This window comes from Fistularia commersonii, chromosome 20 (genome assembly GCF_037954325.1).
Source record: "Fistularia commersonii isolate RoL2024-O1a breed Wild chromosome 20, RoL_Fcom_v1.0, whole genome shotgun sequence".
Classification (NCBI taxonomy): domain Eukaryota; kingdom Metazoa; phylum Chordata; class Actinopteri; order Syngnathiformes; family Fistulariidae; genus Fistularia; species Fistularia commersonii.
In genome coordinates this window covers 12,583,519-12,600,072 of record NC_141303.1, presented here as the reverse complement: position 1 = coordinate 12,600,072, position 16,554 = coordinate 12,583,519, and the positions used below count along the sequence as shown (strand labels likewise).

At 42.2% G+C, this 16,554-nt stretch overlaps 1 protein-coding gene across 4 annotated transcripts in view; it reads left to right on the top strand.

Moving 5' to 3' along the window:
- Nucleotides 1-13,548: 13,548 nt before the first annotated feature.
- Nucleotides 13,549-16,554, top strand: part of sipa1l1 (signal-induced proliferation-associated 1 like 1) — an 82,107-nt gene continuing 79,101 nt past the window's right edge. For all 4 annotated transcript variants that reach the window (XM_086167044.1, XM_086167042.1, XM_086167043.1 and 1 more), the window contains exon 1: nt 13,549-13,741. The gene's annotated coding sequence lies outside the window, so the exon portion shown is untranslated. The remainder of the gene's footprint in view (nt 13,742-16,554) is intronic.

The window sequence follows — 16,554 nt, the reverse complement described above, 5'->3', positions numbered from 1 at the left end:
AGACACACCAGGGCTGAAGTTGCTGAGGCAGTCAAAAAGCTCTTCTGTATCAGGGCCCCAGGGGTGGATAAGGTCCACCCTGAGTTCTTTAAGGCTCTGGATTCTGCAGGGCTGTCCTGGCTGACACGCCTCTGCTGCATTGCGTGGATGTCAGGGACAGTGCTGCTGGACTGGCAGACCAGGATGATGATCCCCCCTTTTTAAAAAGGGATGAGGATCAGCTCCTCCAAATCTGAGACCATGTTGCCCAACCGCAAACAGGTGGAATACCCACTCCAGGTCGGGGAAGCCCCAAGTGGAGAAGTTCAAGTATCTCGGGGTTTTGTTCACAAGTGAGGGAAGGATGGAGCGGGAGATTGACAGGTAGATTGGTGCCGCGTCTGCAGCGATGCAGACTCTGTACCGGTCTGTCGTGGTGAAGAGGGAGCTGAGCCAAAAGGCGAAGCTCTCAATTTACCGGTCGATCTAAGTTCCCACCCTCACCTATGGTCACGAGCTGTGGGTAGTGACCGAAAGAACGAGATTGTGAATATAAGTGGCCAAAATGAGTTTCCTCCGCAGGGTGGCCGGACTGTCCCTTAGAGATAGGGTGAGAAGTTCGGTCATCCAGGAGGAGCTCGGAGTAGAGCTGCTGCTCCTCCGAATAGAGAGGAGCCTGATGAGGTGGCTCTGGCATCTGGTCAGGATGCCCCCTGGACGCCTCCCGGGGGAGGTATTCCGGGCATGACCATCTGGGAGGAGACCACGGGGAAGACCCAGGGCCTGCTGGAGAGACTATGTCACTAGGCTGGCCTGGGAATGCCTCGCGATCCCCCCAGAGGAGCTGGACCATGTGGTGGCGGAGAGGGAGGTCTGGGCCTCACTGCCCCGGCTGCTGCCCCCCACGACCTGACTCCGGATGAGGGGGGGAAGATGAATGGAACTTCAGTGAAGTTCATAATCTTCTGATCGTAATCCAAGTACAGCATCAGACTGGGGAGGCCAAACGGAGATGAGCACAGAATGACCCATCTCTCTAAAATCTGTCTGCGTTTGTTCTTGCAATTTATTACTATATGCTTCTCAGAGCAGCTGTTACTGTGTGAAATGGCAGTACGTGGTATCGAATGCCGTTCTGGACCAAACTCCAGAAACATGTCCCCGTGTTGTTCTCAAGAACCATTTTTTTTTTCTTTTTTTCCCTTTTCTTTCAGATCACTTTAATTGTATTTGTGGATATATCTTATATATGACATGTAAAATGCAACATGTTATTCTTGGAGAAAGAAAATGTCACATGTTTCTGAGTAAATACTTGCAGATATGACTCAGCAAAAGGTTGTCTATCTTTGTTGAGACCAAAACACAACATAACAAAGGATCTCTAAAGATCCTGTTGAAAAAGCTAGGCAGAAACTTTACGACTGCCTCTCCTAGACACCCCACAGGTATAATATCAGTACCAACTCCCTTTCCACTCTTCATCCTCTTCAATGCCTTCCTCACTTCACTTTTACTAATCTCTGCTACTTTCTGGTCTCCAATGGTCACCTCTTATATCCTTCCCTCTCTTTCAATCTTCCCATCACTCTTCTGGCATCTGTCAATATATTTCCCTCTCTATCCTTAATCATCCGAACCTGTTGCACAGACTTTCCATCATTATCTTTCTGTTTCGCCAACCTGTATAGATCATTCTCTCCCCCCTTACTGTCCAACCAAGCATAAAACTTCTCCTTCTCCTTCTCCTCAAGCTCACATCCCACCTGCGAGGCATAGCCAATAACAACACTGAGCATCACACCTTCAGTTTCCAGTGTCAGACTCATATGTCCAACTGACATTCTTTTCACCTCCTGAACATTCCTAATAAACTCCTCTTACATGATAACTCCCACTCCATTTCTCGTCCTGTCAGTACCATGATAGTACAACTTAAAGTCTGCTCCTAAGCTTCTAGCCTTACAACCTTTCCATCTGGTCTCCTGAACACACAGTATAACCACCTTCCGTTTGTGCATCATGTCAACTAACTGTCTACCTTATCCTGTCATCGTCCCAATATTCAAAGTTCCATCTCTCAGTCCCAGACTCTTGCCCTTCCTCTTCTCCCTCTGCTTCCGAACAGACCTTTATCCTCTCCTTCTTCAACCTACAGTAGCCCAATTTCCACTGGTACCCTGTAGGTTATCGGCACCAATGGCAGTCGTTGTTAACCGGGACCTTGACCGAGCCGGTATGAGATTCTTAGGTTCGTTTTGCATATTTGGTTTTGGCACAAGAATTATGTTAGATGCCCTTCCTGACGCATTTATCTGGGCTTGGGACCAGCTCAGGGAGACACTGGCTTGTGCTGCCCCTGAGGCTACATTAATGCAGAGAATCCTGCTAATGATACAAATTAAGGCTGTGTTATTGAGACATTCAAAACTAATATCATTGTTCTCTGGGGAGAGCAAAACTTTCCTTGTTTGTCCGCAAGGACAGACTTGGACAGCCCCTAAAGAAAAGTGTGGTATCACATGATTTGTGTTGGATTTTCTGATAATTTCCCAACTTATTTTATTATTGATATGGTGATGCTCATGATATTACATTATTACGAATTGTCAATATTTGATATGTAGTGATATATTACCCAGCTGTAGCACGTGTCCTCTGCAATCATGTTTTAGACTTTTGTTCCATCTGCTTCAAAACCTTCTGCTGGCAGGAGACAAAGTCATGTCTGACAGAGGCGCCTTGACTGACAGTGGTGTGCTCTTCACTTGGCTCCTTTAGGAACAGACATACCTCGATGGTCTGGTTGTTTAATTTAATATTTTTGGCCAGAACTCCAGCCACATAGACCCCTGGAATAAAAATATTCCACGTGAGCGTGGGGGATGTGAAGAGGACATTCAACAAGAGAACAGATGAGGTAGGAGGTGTTCAAGGCATTCAGATGCCCATGATTCAAGGCCTCATTATAGATAGACATCTATTTATTATGTCACTGTAACTAGGTTTGTTAAACCTATTGGGTGCCTGCAGCCCAGAGAGATTGCAAAAAGCTTTTATTCAATTAGAAACCTTGGCGCATTTATGATCTTGTAATGCCATGAAGGCTTTGTAAGGACAATTGCCTGCAAGGGTATTCCTGGCCCTATCATAGCCTGCAAAGGGCAAATACAGACACCCGGTTGGATGGAAAGGACTATGGCTTTATTCAGTTGTGCTTTGGGATCAAGTATGAGCTATGATCATGCATTACAAAAAGCAGTGGTTAGAGAGGCTGACAATATGCAAGGCATCATGTGAATAAAACAACTCCGAAACCAAAGGCACAGTTTGTTCTCTGTGAGTTAAGATCCCACTCAGGATTTGTAGCTATGAGAGAAATTGATAACAGCCCCGTCTTGCATCAGATACAGATGTGCCAGTGGGTCTTCTGTCAGTGTGTGTGTGCGTGTCTGCAAACTGCTTATTTCTGCATGTATTATCTGCAGCTTCAGTGGAGATTATCTGATTTCAAGACATTTCATTTTTCTCTGTTTTTTCTTATTTTATTTTGCAGTTGTCATATTTCAGCTGTCTTTTTATTTTTACTGGCCACCATTTTCATATTTTGCTTTGATTTAATGTTTGGTAGGTCAGCGTGGGCTTCCTTTTGCATCTCCAGTTCCCTCCCTCAGTCCAAATAAACATGCATTAAGTTCATTGGAGGCCCGAAATTGCCAAGAAATGTGAATGAAAGAGTTGGTTGGATGTTTTATATATGGCCCTGTGATTGCCTGGCAACCGATCCAGGGTGAACCATGCCTCTCGCCCAGTGACACCTGGGATAGGCTCCAGCACCCCCCGTCACCCAGAATGCATTGCCTTTATTTTGTCTTTTGTGTCCATTATTCAAACATCACATTTAATTGCTGCCAAACACCCCACCATAACACTACAATGTAAATGTCTGAGAGTCATCTATTTCAGCTTAGGTTTCTCACCCTCTAGCATTTTCTTCTCTCCTCCAGGTGCTGTATAGAAATCATAACGTTGTCCATTATGGTGGGCTGAGAAGGATTCCAGGGAAGTGCTCAACAGGACTATGGCTTGAAGGCAAAAAGGTCAAAATATACGTACTGCCTGATGGGCTCTTCAACTTAGACGATCCAAATACATTTTCAAGATCTAGTTGTGTTGCTTCCCCGTTTACCCCCTAGATGTCAGACTATCCCCATTAATACCTTCCTCTATTCAAAGCCTGTTCTCTGTCAGGAATCTGCCAGGCATTTGTGTTAAGGACATTCGTAATGGGAAAAGTTTATCATATAAACCCAAACCACCCAATGGGTAGTTGTTTTTTCACCGGTGCAAAAAGTGACCACTAATCTTCATCACAATTATTAGTTTGTGGTCACATTCATTTCCTCAATATTTTGAACGGGCAAAGGCCACATTGGTCTCAAAGCACTGAAAAGGATTTATTCTGTGTTCAGAGAAGGAAATGCAGTGATTGGGGTTTTTCTCATTGGGAGTCTAAAAAAATTCCTGCAAGCTTTTGTTTATCACCTCATTTGAGTTGTTAATGTTATGAACTCATTAATGATCTCGGAGTGGAATTAGAATAATGATGAATATGCATGCAGAATCGTTGACAGCGAGGACAGCTCAGTATCTATCAGCAGGCTGAGTGACACAGCACACACACGTACAGACTAACAAGTCCACTCACACACTGACACATATCACCCACGCGTGTCCACTCACTCACTCACTCACACACACATAAAGGAGTTCCATTTTGATGCTGTGAGCAGAGGCCATCAACATTTTTTTCCTGCACTCTAATCCTTGTCCACATTACTCCAGGTCTCACAGCTGTCTGAAATTTCAGCCATATGGTGTGTGTATGTCAGTGTGTGAAAATTAGCGTGATGCTTTTGGACTTTTTGGTAGATATAACTCTTGTCTGTGTGTGGGTGAGTGGGAAAGGAGGAAAAAGACAGATAATCACTTTAATAAGGAAAGTGGTGTTAGAGCAAGGGGGATACCGAGGTCATTGGATTAGTCATAAGCCATTAAAAGTAAAGGCAGAAAATCTTGACATACATCAGTGTTGCTTCTTGTGAAGTGATTAGTCTGTCCTAATCCCTCTGTTCTGACAACTTGCAGTAACTTAACTGACCTCCTGAGTCCAGTCTAAATCCACTTGTCGAAATGTTGTTGTTAAAGTAGCTGAAACAAATTTTAAAAACGGGCTTCCGGTAGCATAGATAAACATTTGCACGAATCAGTTTGCAGTTAGAAAATCACCGGGATATAAATTTTTAAGAAAATTTTCAACAAAATAAAATGAATCCAAGCATTTTAATGAGCAGGATCTTTGGTGTTGATCTGAAGTAGTGTCAGCCATATCTGAAATCGAACACTGTCACACCTGAAGAGATGTGTTGCGGTTCCTTTGCCACATTTAGCCGTTACCATGATCGATGACAACTGGATTTGTTTGAATAAAAGTAAAAACGATGTGCCGAAAAGCATGGAAGGCCTCCCCTGTTGTGTTGATGATTGTTTTGTTATTTAAGTGATACTATTTTCTAGTGTTAATAATGTGTTCAATCATTTTGTGTTCAAACTGCAATTTGAAGCAGTGACAAAACACCTCAACTAGTATGTAATGTGTAAATAAGAAAAGTGCCAATCACAGAAAAATAAGACATAATGACAATCTCACACATTGGTTAGCTGAATATGTAGTCTGTTATTAGCTTGTCAGCCAGATTACATCTTAGCAAAATAATAATACGATTAGTCAATGGCATTATCCATTCGAGCCAGGCATTAAAAACATGAACCCCATCACATTTTTTCTGCTCAGATGACCACATAGTGGCCCCAGAGACAGTCAGTGTCCGTGCCACTATTTCCAAGGAGATGATGAATAGACAGTTGTGCCCGGAAACTCGCTCTTAATCCTGAAATATCTGCTTTGCCATTTTAATTAAGTGCCGTTTCTCCCTGCTAAACTAGAACAGACACACCCCACTTTCCCCTCCCCATTATCTCCGTTCAAAAGTGAACTTTTGCTTTTTGGTCACAGCAAGCCAGAGACCCAGAGGAGAAAAATAAACTGTAAATCACACATGCTGATGGAGCGGTGTAGGTGGTTTTCTCCTCCATCTATCTTCGCTTGCTTTGCATCTTTTGAAGGAGCTACCTGTGTTCTTGAGAACCACCTCCATGTGTTTTCTTTAGCGATATCTATAAAGCAGATTGAGTAGGACAGGGCCGGCCCTTGCAGAAATATCTCACCAGAAACACCTGAAAGGCGGAACCCAAGTTGAGCTAATTTTGTCTTCTGTCATTTGAATGTGCAGGAAATAGAATTGAAGGATGCCTGGTGGCTTTTAATTCTTTTAATCATACTTTATTAATCCCTTGCGGGAAATTCCTCTCTGCATTTAACCCGTCATGGATGAACCATGAACAGATGGCAGCCATCTAGCAGCACCAGGGGAGCACTTTAGGGGTTCAGTGTCTTGCTCAACAGCACTTTGACTAGCTGGGAATCAAACCAGGACTGTTTGGTTCCAAGGATGGTTCCTCTGACCCCCTGCGCCACGCCGCCCCCTGATGGGGGTGTCCTTGATGATGGAGGGACAGAGGACATCTATCCATAAAGACAGCTGCGGTATAGTAGAATTTGCAACAGAGGGCAGAAAGTGAGGCAAGAAAGACGATGTAGTATTGAGTCTCTCAGTTTGTCCTGCTTTCAAAAGTAAAAGTACCAGATAAGACCCCTCAGAAGTTTTTGAAAACATTCCTCTTGTAATCTTAACTCACTTTATCTTTTTTTTTTTTTTTTAACTCAATTTTTATTTAGTTCTTTCTCTATGGCAATATGACAGGTACATATACCACATATAATAAGATGACATGATTATGTCATGATATGAAATAATAACAGAAATATCAGGGGTGAGAAAAAAAAGGGGGGATGTGTGAAAAAATTATATATTTAAATTGAAAAAATCCACTCTACATAGGCAATCTAAAAGGATATGATGCTTATGTCCAGTGCCAGTCTATGACTCTCTGATTCTAACCTTATTGTATTAGTAAAGATGTGGCAGGTGCCCATCGTTTAATAAGGATGGCCTTCTGAAATCTTAATGAATATATAATTTGCTCCATCTGGTAAATGTTTGGATCCATAAATTATATATAGGGGGATCCAGGTTTAACCACCTGATAGAAATGACTTTTAATGCTGCTGTGAGCATGTTTAGGAGGTATTTTTCATCCTTTCTGTCTATATATCTTGAGGTTTTCAAACAGCTATGGCACAATAGCATGTTGCAAATTTAGGGTCATTTGTTGCCAATCCTCTGTTTTGACTTCGACCTGATGGAGTGCAGATTTTTTGACATCTGTGCAAACAACGTAGTCTGGCAAATCGCAGCATAGTAACCTCACCCTTGCATAAAGCTGGCATTATTGGGTTTGTTTTATTGAGTGCTTGTCTAGGATACCTTATGGCCCACCTCTGGCCTCGGTTAGGTTCTCCTGAGGAAAATATTTGGCCGGGAATGATGACATGGGAGTGATTGCATAAATTTACACATGATGCAGTCCAGGTCAGATCATTAAAATTGGCCACCATTGGCCTGGACAACAGTGCTATTACCGGTTTACAAATTGCCAAAGGTGCAGCAGGTGACAGCAAAACCTGCCAAATCTGCTCCATCCATATATGTGACTAAGCAACTGTCAATAATGCATTCAATGAAAAGATACCTCTTTTCATGAGATTCGACAGTACTGAATCCAATCTTTTGTAAAAGGCAATTACGATTGTATGACAGGATGGACTGTGCTCATTTATCAACATCTGCTGTTGATCAGAATTGCACGAGGTGATTGAAAGCTCCGGGAAAAAGCCTAGAAGGTTGATGATGATGACTGAAGCACATTTTCCTCCGCATGGATAAATTTAGTTCATACCCACCAAGTGGGTAAATCTGTGCATTAGTAACTTGTCTTACAGATCTTGCTCTAATCTCACCTCTTTCTCCGCATACTCATTAGAAACACTGGGCATGCAAGTGCTTCCAAGTCTCCGAACACTAAGAAACGGGGGACGATTAATCATGATCACTTTCTACTTGAGCTGTCATCACAGAGGAAAAATCTGGGCTTGAGCAAGAGGGAGTGAACATGCTGATTACAGATCCATATTCTCAGGCACCAAGGAGATGAAGCATCTTCACATCTGTTGGACTCTACTGCGTCTTTTCTTCCAAGTTTTCCAGTGTAGAACCCCAAATCCTGTCAGAGTGCATCCAGATCCCGGCCAACTGGCTCGCCTCTTCCCTTTCCTTCCATGTGAGACTGGAAATCAAAAACATAACAGCCCCAATGTCTCCTCAGGACACCCGGTGTTATTTCTGGTGAGGATGTGATCCATGTGTGTTTGTGCACACGTGCGCTGGGGGTGATCGGTGTGATTGAGCTGTGGAGGAGGGAGAGATCGTGCGTATAGCCACATTGTGTATGTGTGTACGTGTGTGTGTGTTTGTGTGTGTGTGTCTCGGTATGTGCTCCCTCTATGCATTCTTGACCAGGGTCCAATATAGGCACTTTTCTTCTGCAGGGTGCTGTGATGTCATCCTCCCACCTCTCCTATGTGCCTTCACACCGGCGTGAGTCACACTGCTCCAGCTCTTCTCTTGGGGGTGGGGGGTAGGATATGTGTGTGTGTGTGTGTGTGTGTTTGCCTCTACCTTTTCAAACATATCTTGAAAGATTTCTCTGAGTTCCTTCTCTCCACAGACAGAGGCTGCAACAGAGGATTATAGTTCAGTACATCTTTTGACTGACGCGTCAGTTGCTGCTCATCTAATATTACACCTATGTTACTGAAAAGGAGAGGAATAGAGCACACACACGCACACATAGATATGTCTATACATGCTGCACATATACACATAATGTCCCTTTCCCTCTGTAGCGTTGCCCTTTTTCAAGTCTTAAGTATACGTGTTGCTGTACTTGGAACTGCATAGAACTTGTACAATGAATGGCAAGTGATCTTGTTTTTTCATTCCCTGCAAGACAGCATGTGAGGGTAACCTTACAGCTTAAACACAGTGGCATGAATCTCAAGATCTGATCTGTCTGGATATCCTTGAACGCACTCCCACAAAATACACTAATTGCGAATCATTAGTCAGTTCTTAACATTTGTTCCTGTCCAGTCTGTGCTGGTTTCAGCACTTGCTTTTCAACTTAACTTACAGGACTTAACGTGTATGTTTCAGCTGTGGGCCCAAAGCTGTGTGGGTCTAACAAACAAGTATATAAGGTTATGGGTAACACAGCTATTTGCTGCAGTGGACTTTTTTCTCCTGTTATTTGGCTTTCTTAGCATAGTCATTGGGTGATAACATTCATACGGCATTGGTTTTTAGAGAAGTCACTCGGCTGCGCATGTTGTCATTCTTTCTAAAGAGTTTTGGGCTGAGAATGGAAAATCTTATTTTCCATTACATTAACACAGACCGTCAGCAGTTACTTGTCTACTTCTCCCTATCCTGTAGCGTCTTCCCATCACTTACCCAAGAATGAATATCGTCATAACAATGTACAGCAAAACTAATTACACACACACCATTCATGACCGAGTGGATACCACTTAAGAAAAACAAACGCATCAGAATCAGCCTATTTTCAGAGCGCACTGTCTGCAATACGCCTCTGGAGTGAAAGGAGGCAGCGTATGTGAAAGCAACTTGTCGCCTATTCTTCACGTCAATCTCTATTAGTGTAGGAGCACCGCTTGAGTGGAACTTTGTGAATGGGGCCTATTCTTTTCATCCCCCTGCTTCCAGGGGCAACAGAGCCAGGAATTCCACCGCTCCCTCTCTGGGTTACTGCGGTCATGTATCCTGTCGGTGGCCACCCCCGGTTCTTGGCTTCATTATTTGACATCTTTATATTTATTTATATCAGCTAGATTGTAAAGACTGCTACCGTCAAATATGATTCCATTGTGAAAGAAACCTGTTTGCAGAATAAGGGACGAGAGGCTGAACTTCAAAGTTGCCAGTTCAGATTTCTGTTTTCCAACAGACTAGTCTGACATACTGTGAAGAGAGCAGATCAAGGATTCTATACGGTCTATAGGCCAAGGCTGCTGCAACTGTGAGACTCTGACAGCTCACTATAACCTGCAGAAAGGGGGGATCACATATTGTGTTTACTCCTTACTACTAGGAACCACAATGACGTTACCATTTGTGACCCACTTCTACACTGCAACTTGTCTGTTGTCATATTGAAGCGGTGACAAAACTATTCCGGTCCATTATAACCATGTAATGGTCTGTTGAAAACTAGAATGGTGTTACGAACAGCTGAAAGAGAGCTGAATGAAAATTGAACGGCGTTGATTATACCCTGAATTATTGTGGAAAACAACTGCTGGGATTCTTACTCAAAAAAAAAAAAAAGGAATAAAAAAATAACCCATATTTGTCCAATTGTTAGTCATACAGTTAAATTGTATTTTGACCGATCTGACTTTTTTTGTCAGATTGGTCAAACATATTGATTCATATGCCAATATCTGTTGTGACTCTCACACATTAAGTATCCACAATGAGCAGAAGAGGCAAAACTGACATATTCATATCTATAATCATATTTATAATAATGCTTACACTCTTCCTATCAGCACATATCCAAATGCATTTCAGACAGCAAAGTAGGAATTTCACTGTACAGGGAAACACAGTTCTACACTGTAAATGTGACAATAAAGGCTTTGAATCTCTTGAATCTCAATCTCTCTAAATCTATATAATAAAATCAGCGCCCAGTTCATACCTTGTAATTCCTTTGTAGAAAGGAATTTGCAACAAGTTAGTGAGAGCTTTGCCCCAATTACACTGTGCATGCATATTAAACATGTATGTAATAACTTGACAGTGAAAACCTGAAGTGTTGTGCAATCAGTGAAATGTCAGCAGCTGGTTAATTGCATGCACACAGTCAGAAAAACACACACATTCACTTTTTCCCTTTTGCACCACTGATCACAGAGGCTGGGGTCAATGGATGACAAATAAATCTTTTGATCCTGCAAGTCAGTCTTGTTGATAGCATTTTGATGAATTGCATTTTATCCTTTTTTTCAAAGTAAGGATTAAAGAAAAGAAGAGAGCTTCTTTGGCTGAACAAACCTAATTCCACCACTGGATAAATTGTCCTTAAGTTGTCATGCAGAAAGTTCTAGAACCAAAGCATGGACACCTTGATGTTTTATTGGCATGGACAGTGGATACTTTCCCTCTGACTGGTTGGCGGTGAAGTGCCTTTTCTCTGCTTTAATTTATATTGAATTTCTTTCTGTGGCTAACCCATTTAGGCTACTTGAGCTAATCCCGGGGGAGCAGTTTTCACCACAGAACAATACAAACCACCTACACAAATATCCGCCCATGACAGAATGGGGTGGGAAGTGTTAAGACCCATAGAGACACATGAATAGAGCGGTTTTAATGACAGTAATCTCCATTCCTTTTTCTTTATTAGATTGTTATGTAATCCTGGATGACATTCTCAAATAATAGATACCTTGATAAAAGATAGAGGCAAAATCAAGTCGTCGAATTTGTTGGCAAGGATGCGAACAAGCAAGCACAGATGGGCAAATGATTGGTGGAAGCTGAATGAAGCATTATGAAGATGAAAAGAGAAAAGAAACAATTTCAAGAGACAGAAACACGATTTCAACTATTCATAGGTAAATATGTAGGATTGCCGGATAAATTCCCAAGACTCTCTTAATACTCACCCACTCTTGTGTCATGCTGAGCTGGTTTTAATTGCTGCAGTATCCTTTATCTTATCTAATTAAACATTTATGCTGTAATAATTAATGTATGTGAAGAAAGCACGCAGGTGGAACTTTTAAAAGAGGCCATATGGCTTTTAAGTCCTTATATTTGTACAGAGAATGGTTGCTTTTGGTTGAATATCTTACAGACATAATATGTTTTAAATGTAAAAAACAGATTGCTCAGAAATGTTTTCTCTCCTTACTAAAGATACCAAGGTATAAAGCATAAATTAAGTAGTAATATCAGGTTGCGCCAATACTTTAATTTTTGTGATACAAATCAGAAATGCCTTTGGTACTGGGTAAAAATGCAAGATTTTTCTGCCAACATGTGATGCAATTCACTGATATGATGTCACATTATAAACTGGCCCTGAAACAGGACACTGCTACTTCTCAGTGCTGTTTATTATCTCAGACTTATGTTACGCAGGATATCAGTTTATATTGTCTGCTCAAAAACATCTTTACAGTATCTGCTGATACTGTAAACACACAGGAAGTGCTTCCAAAACCATTTATTTTGTGTTTGTCTTCAGTCAAGTTTATATGTTTGTATATATGTTATATTTCCTTATTTCCTTTTGCAAAAGGCAATAAACAAATTGGTTAAAGAAAATACTAAAACAATAACAGTGCATTCAGCAAGAAGTCATTTGCCTCCTATGAACTTTTATCATGCCTATTTTAAGACTTGACAAAATACCAACAAATAGATTAATTGAATACTGCACAATGAATAGTCCATGTCAAACTGTAATGTAGTTATAAACAGATGTTACACTGCGTTGGAGTTACATGACAATATTTATGGATAATGATGTATATATTTCAAAGGGACCTAAATACATTTAACATTTCATCAATGATTAATGTTCTCCTTTAAACAGATTGCATATCCTTGTTCCAATGTCTCACCAATCATCATTACATTCCCTAAAACTTCAATATCTGGGCTGACATCCGAAAAGTCTTTTGTATTTTCTTTTTTTTTTACCTTGACAGACTTGGATTAAATGTTTAACGTATGTATATGAGTAAAAAAAAAAACTTCCGTATTTTAGTCACAGTTATTAGGCCGTCATTTCCCTGCTCAGGTGACCATTACATCCACCATGGGTTTCAGTGGTGTAGTATAGAGTAGGAAGTACTAAGTTTCTAATTCCTTTAACTCAAGAGCAGTGTCTGTTTGACTGCAGATACAGTTTCATTAACTGCCAATTCAGTCCACATCTTTAGCCAAACGTCCTAAAAATCCTAGTCATTTTTATGCCATTGAGTGCAAAACTGCAAATGATGTATTTGTTGGATCATAGGTTATGGAGGATTTTATAAATTTGCAAGTTTAATCCTTACCTTACCTGTGAGAGCTAAAAAAAGGCAAAAAAACAATAAAAAAGAGAATTAAAAGGCAATCCGGTTTTGTTGCCAGAGCAACGTGTTCCTCTCTCTCTCTCTCTCCATCCGCACCCCAGAAATGTAGCATCCCCTCTCCTTTTCGCGCTCCCCTTTCTTATCGCGAGACTTCCAGAGCCCGCTGCAATGGTGATCGTCGCTCATCTGCTTCCAGGATCGCGAGAAAGACAGCAGAGTTTGAGAGGCGGTGGTGACGTCATGGCAGTCGCAGGGCGGAGCCAAGCGCCTGCAACTTTGGATGAACTTCTGATTTGAACAAACCTGGAGGCGGTAGCTCGGCGGGCGGACGGCATTAGCGCACCCCAACGTGACGAGCAACAGACGTTTTCTGCCCTCAATTCATTCCCAGAGAGGCGTTTTTGTTTGTTTTCTCCCCTCACGACAGCGACGGCTGAAGCCCCGGTGTGTGAGTGGGGAGGGTGGGACATTTTCCTTCCAGAAACGCCGACAAGGTGGAAATTGATAAAGGTGAGTGCGACATCGATACGGACTGGCAATATCAGTATTTATTTTCGATATATTTCCCATTGTCAAGTACGAGTTTATTCAACTCCTGTGCTCCTTTTCGGTTTTATCCTTCGCTCTTCTGTGACGTTCTATGATATTCAGTGAAACGCTCGGGAGGGAGAAACTATTCTGAAAAGTTTAGCTAGCTGTCAACAGCTCAAATCGGAAAAACGTCACGACTAGGAGCTATGAAATCTGCTTTCAGATGCCTGCCGCTATTTCAGCGTGCAAAAAATATAAATATAATAATGCATTAAAAAGGATTAAATTATCTTATCCGTGCAGACTGGGGCGTCTCGGTCACCCTAAAGAAACAGGAAACCTCACAGAAATGACCCATCAGATAAAGCCAATTGTTTGGTTTGGTTCCTGCGCGGCTGCTGTGTAATTGGGATGGCTGGCCGCCGCCGCGATTGCGGTTTCCTGTCTGTCTTAACGTCTCCCCCCCCCATCCCATCGCTCGGATGTGGACGCGCCGCGCCGGCGTGTGTGAAATAATATCCATGTCGGAGGGAGCTTCATAGAAATATTTCATTTCTTTGGAGCAGCTCCTTCCTCTGTAGATTGAAAGGCAAGCAGAGCCGTTGCACACAGTGCATTTCCTGTCACTGCGCTGCACGTCACTCCCCTGAAGGATTTATTTTTGTATTTTGTATTTTTTGATCAAACTAGATTCTTAATCTTTTGCCAATATCAACACCATCCTTTAAAATGGTGGCCTGTTTTATTTATTAATTAATTAATTTATGTATTCGTTTTCGGTGTGGTCTCACGTAAAAAGCCTTGCAACATTTACAAATGAAAGTGGCTTCAAGTTTTATAACCATGGAACCCATTGAATGACTCACTCTGCTCAAACTCTGGATTAATCCCAAACTGCTCCTACATTTGCATATGCAAGCCTGTGAATGGATGCTTGTACCTGAACTGCCTCCTGCCCTTGGAGGTGTTGTTAAGATGCCCCCACCTCTCCCCAAGGCGGCGCTACTTTTTCTGATATTACCGCCATCTCCACCTGTGGAGTTTGTCCTCAGGCTACCAGCTTCAGCCCTTTAGGGGGCTTATACAGCCCCCCCCCCCCCCCCCCCCCCCCCCCCCCCCACACACACACACACACACACACACACACAGAAACATACCGTGAACTCCTTTGACAAGAACTAAAGGGACCCTTCAAAGAAACTATCAGCATTCACAGGGTGGTCTTGGCTTAGAAAAGTTCTTAACTTGAAACACAACAGCAGAATTAGGGAGGAATTGCCTGTGTGGATCCATTTCTACAGCATCCTCTGTTTTTGCTTTGGTAGCTATTGCCCTCCACCAACAACCCCCCAAAACAGTCAAACATCACGTGCCTTCAGCCCTCTCTCCTCACTACCTTTGGATGCCAAGGCTGAGCAGATCTGGAGGCTGAATCGCACTGACAATAATAAGTAGGCTTTTGAAAGTGAGTGTGTAGGTGGAGGCGCACATGTTCTGTAACACATGTAGCGGCTGAAGGAGGGAGGTGGGAGAAAAGGAAAACAGGAAAAAAGAAAATGGCAGGCTAGTTGATGGGCAGTTTAGAGACTATCAAAACGTTTTTGAGAAGTAGAACTGTTGGCATGAGGGAATTCTGACAGCCATTTTCATGTATGAGCCGTCCTTTTTACACACGAAGAACACGGGGGTGAGAGATAGTCCTTGTCAGATTTGTTCATGATGAATCGCTTGGACTGAGATTATTAGGTTGGATTTATTCTTTATATAAACAGACAGATTGAACCCATTGAATTTTGGGCTTGTGAAAAAAGAAATATACAGGGCCAAGCACTGTCAAGACAAGAGTCCTAATTTCCCTCTCCCTGCCTTGTATTTGGTCGGTAATTTTGCCAAAAATAACAAATATATGTCTTCTGATGTACGGATCCTCTGAGTAACGCAACTGTATCTATATCATTTCAAGATTTCGTGTTTGTGTTTTGGACAGTGCAGTCAGGATTAAACATTTGTCATAAATCGCATGCCTGTTGTTTACAGAAGATAGGGCTTCAACAATTCAACAACTTACTGGTTCTTTCCTATCATCTTGTCCTGATTGGCCTCACAGATGTTTGCAGCAAAAGATGCTATCACTAAAAGCTAATAAATGTTGTAATTGGTCTATTTTCTGACAGCTGTGAAATCTCAGCCACAGAATTTTGGAAGGTGGAGTCAGTTCCAAACTGTTTTCAACAGCATCAGCAAAGGGTGGGGAGGTAACAAGTCTTAAAGCTCCCTTAAAGGAGGAGCCATGAGCATCACAGAACTGATATCTCAGTGAGCTTTTCAAAGAATGGGAACAGTGTTAAGTGTCAGTGCAGTGACACTGCAAGCTTAACTAATGGTTAATCATCTTGTCTTTTGTTAAAAATGACTCTAATAAACACAGATTATCAAACTAGTGGTAGAATTTTTTTGTCTAGACGAACCTTTTCTGTCCACATACCCCCATGCACCCCGTTTCCCATCAGTGTCGTTCATCACCTTCCTTCCTTCCTGTTGTGGAAGGCATGTCAGTATTCTGACATTCTCATCATTTCTGTCTACTTCCCTCATCTTATCTTTTATCTTCCCCTATTTACCCCCACCCCTAATTTCTTTGCTTTCTCTCAGTGTTTCTGAAAACCTCCCCTTCACCCTCTTCAACTGTCTGTCTTCTGCAGACTGGAATGTGACCCCCCCACTCCCTGTGTGAAGGTCCTGGGGTGGGTCGAGCCTTGAGACATACCAGAATAAGACATAAACTTCAATAT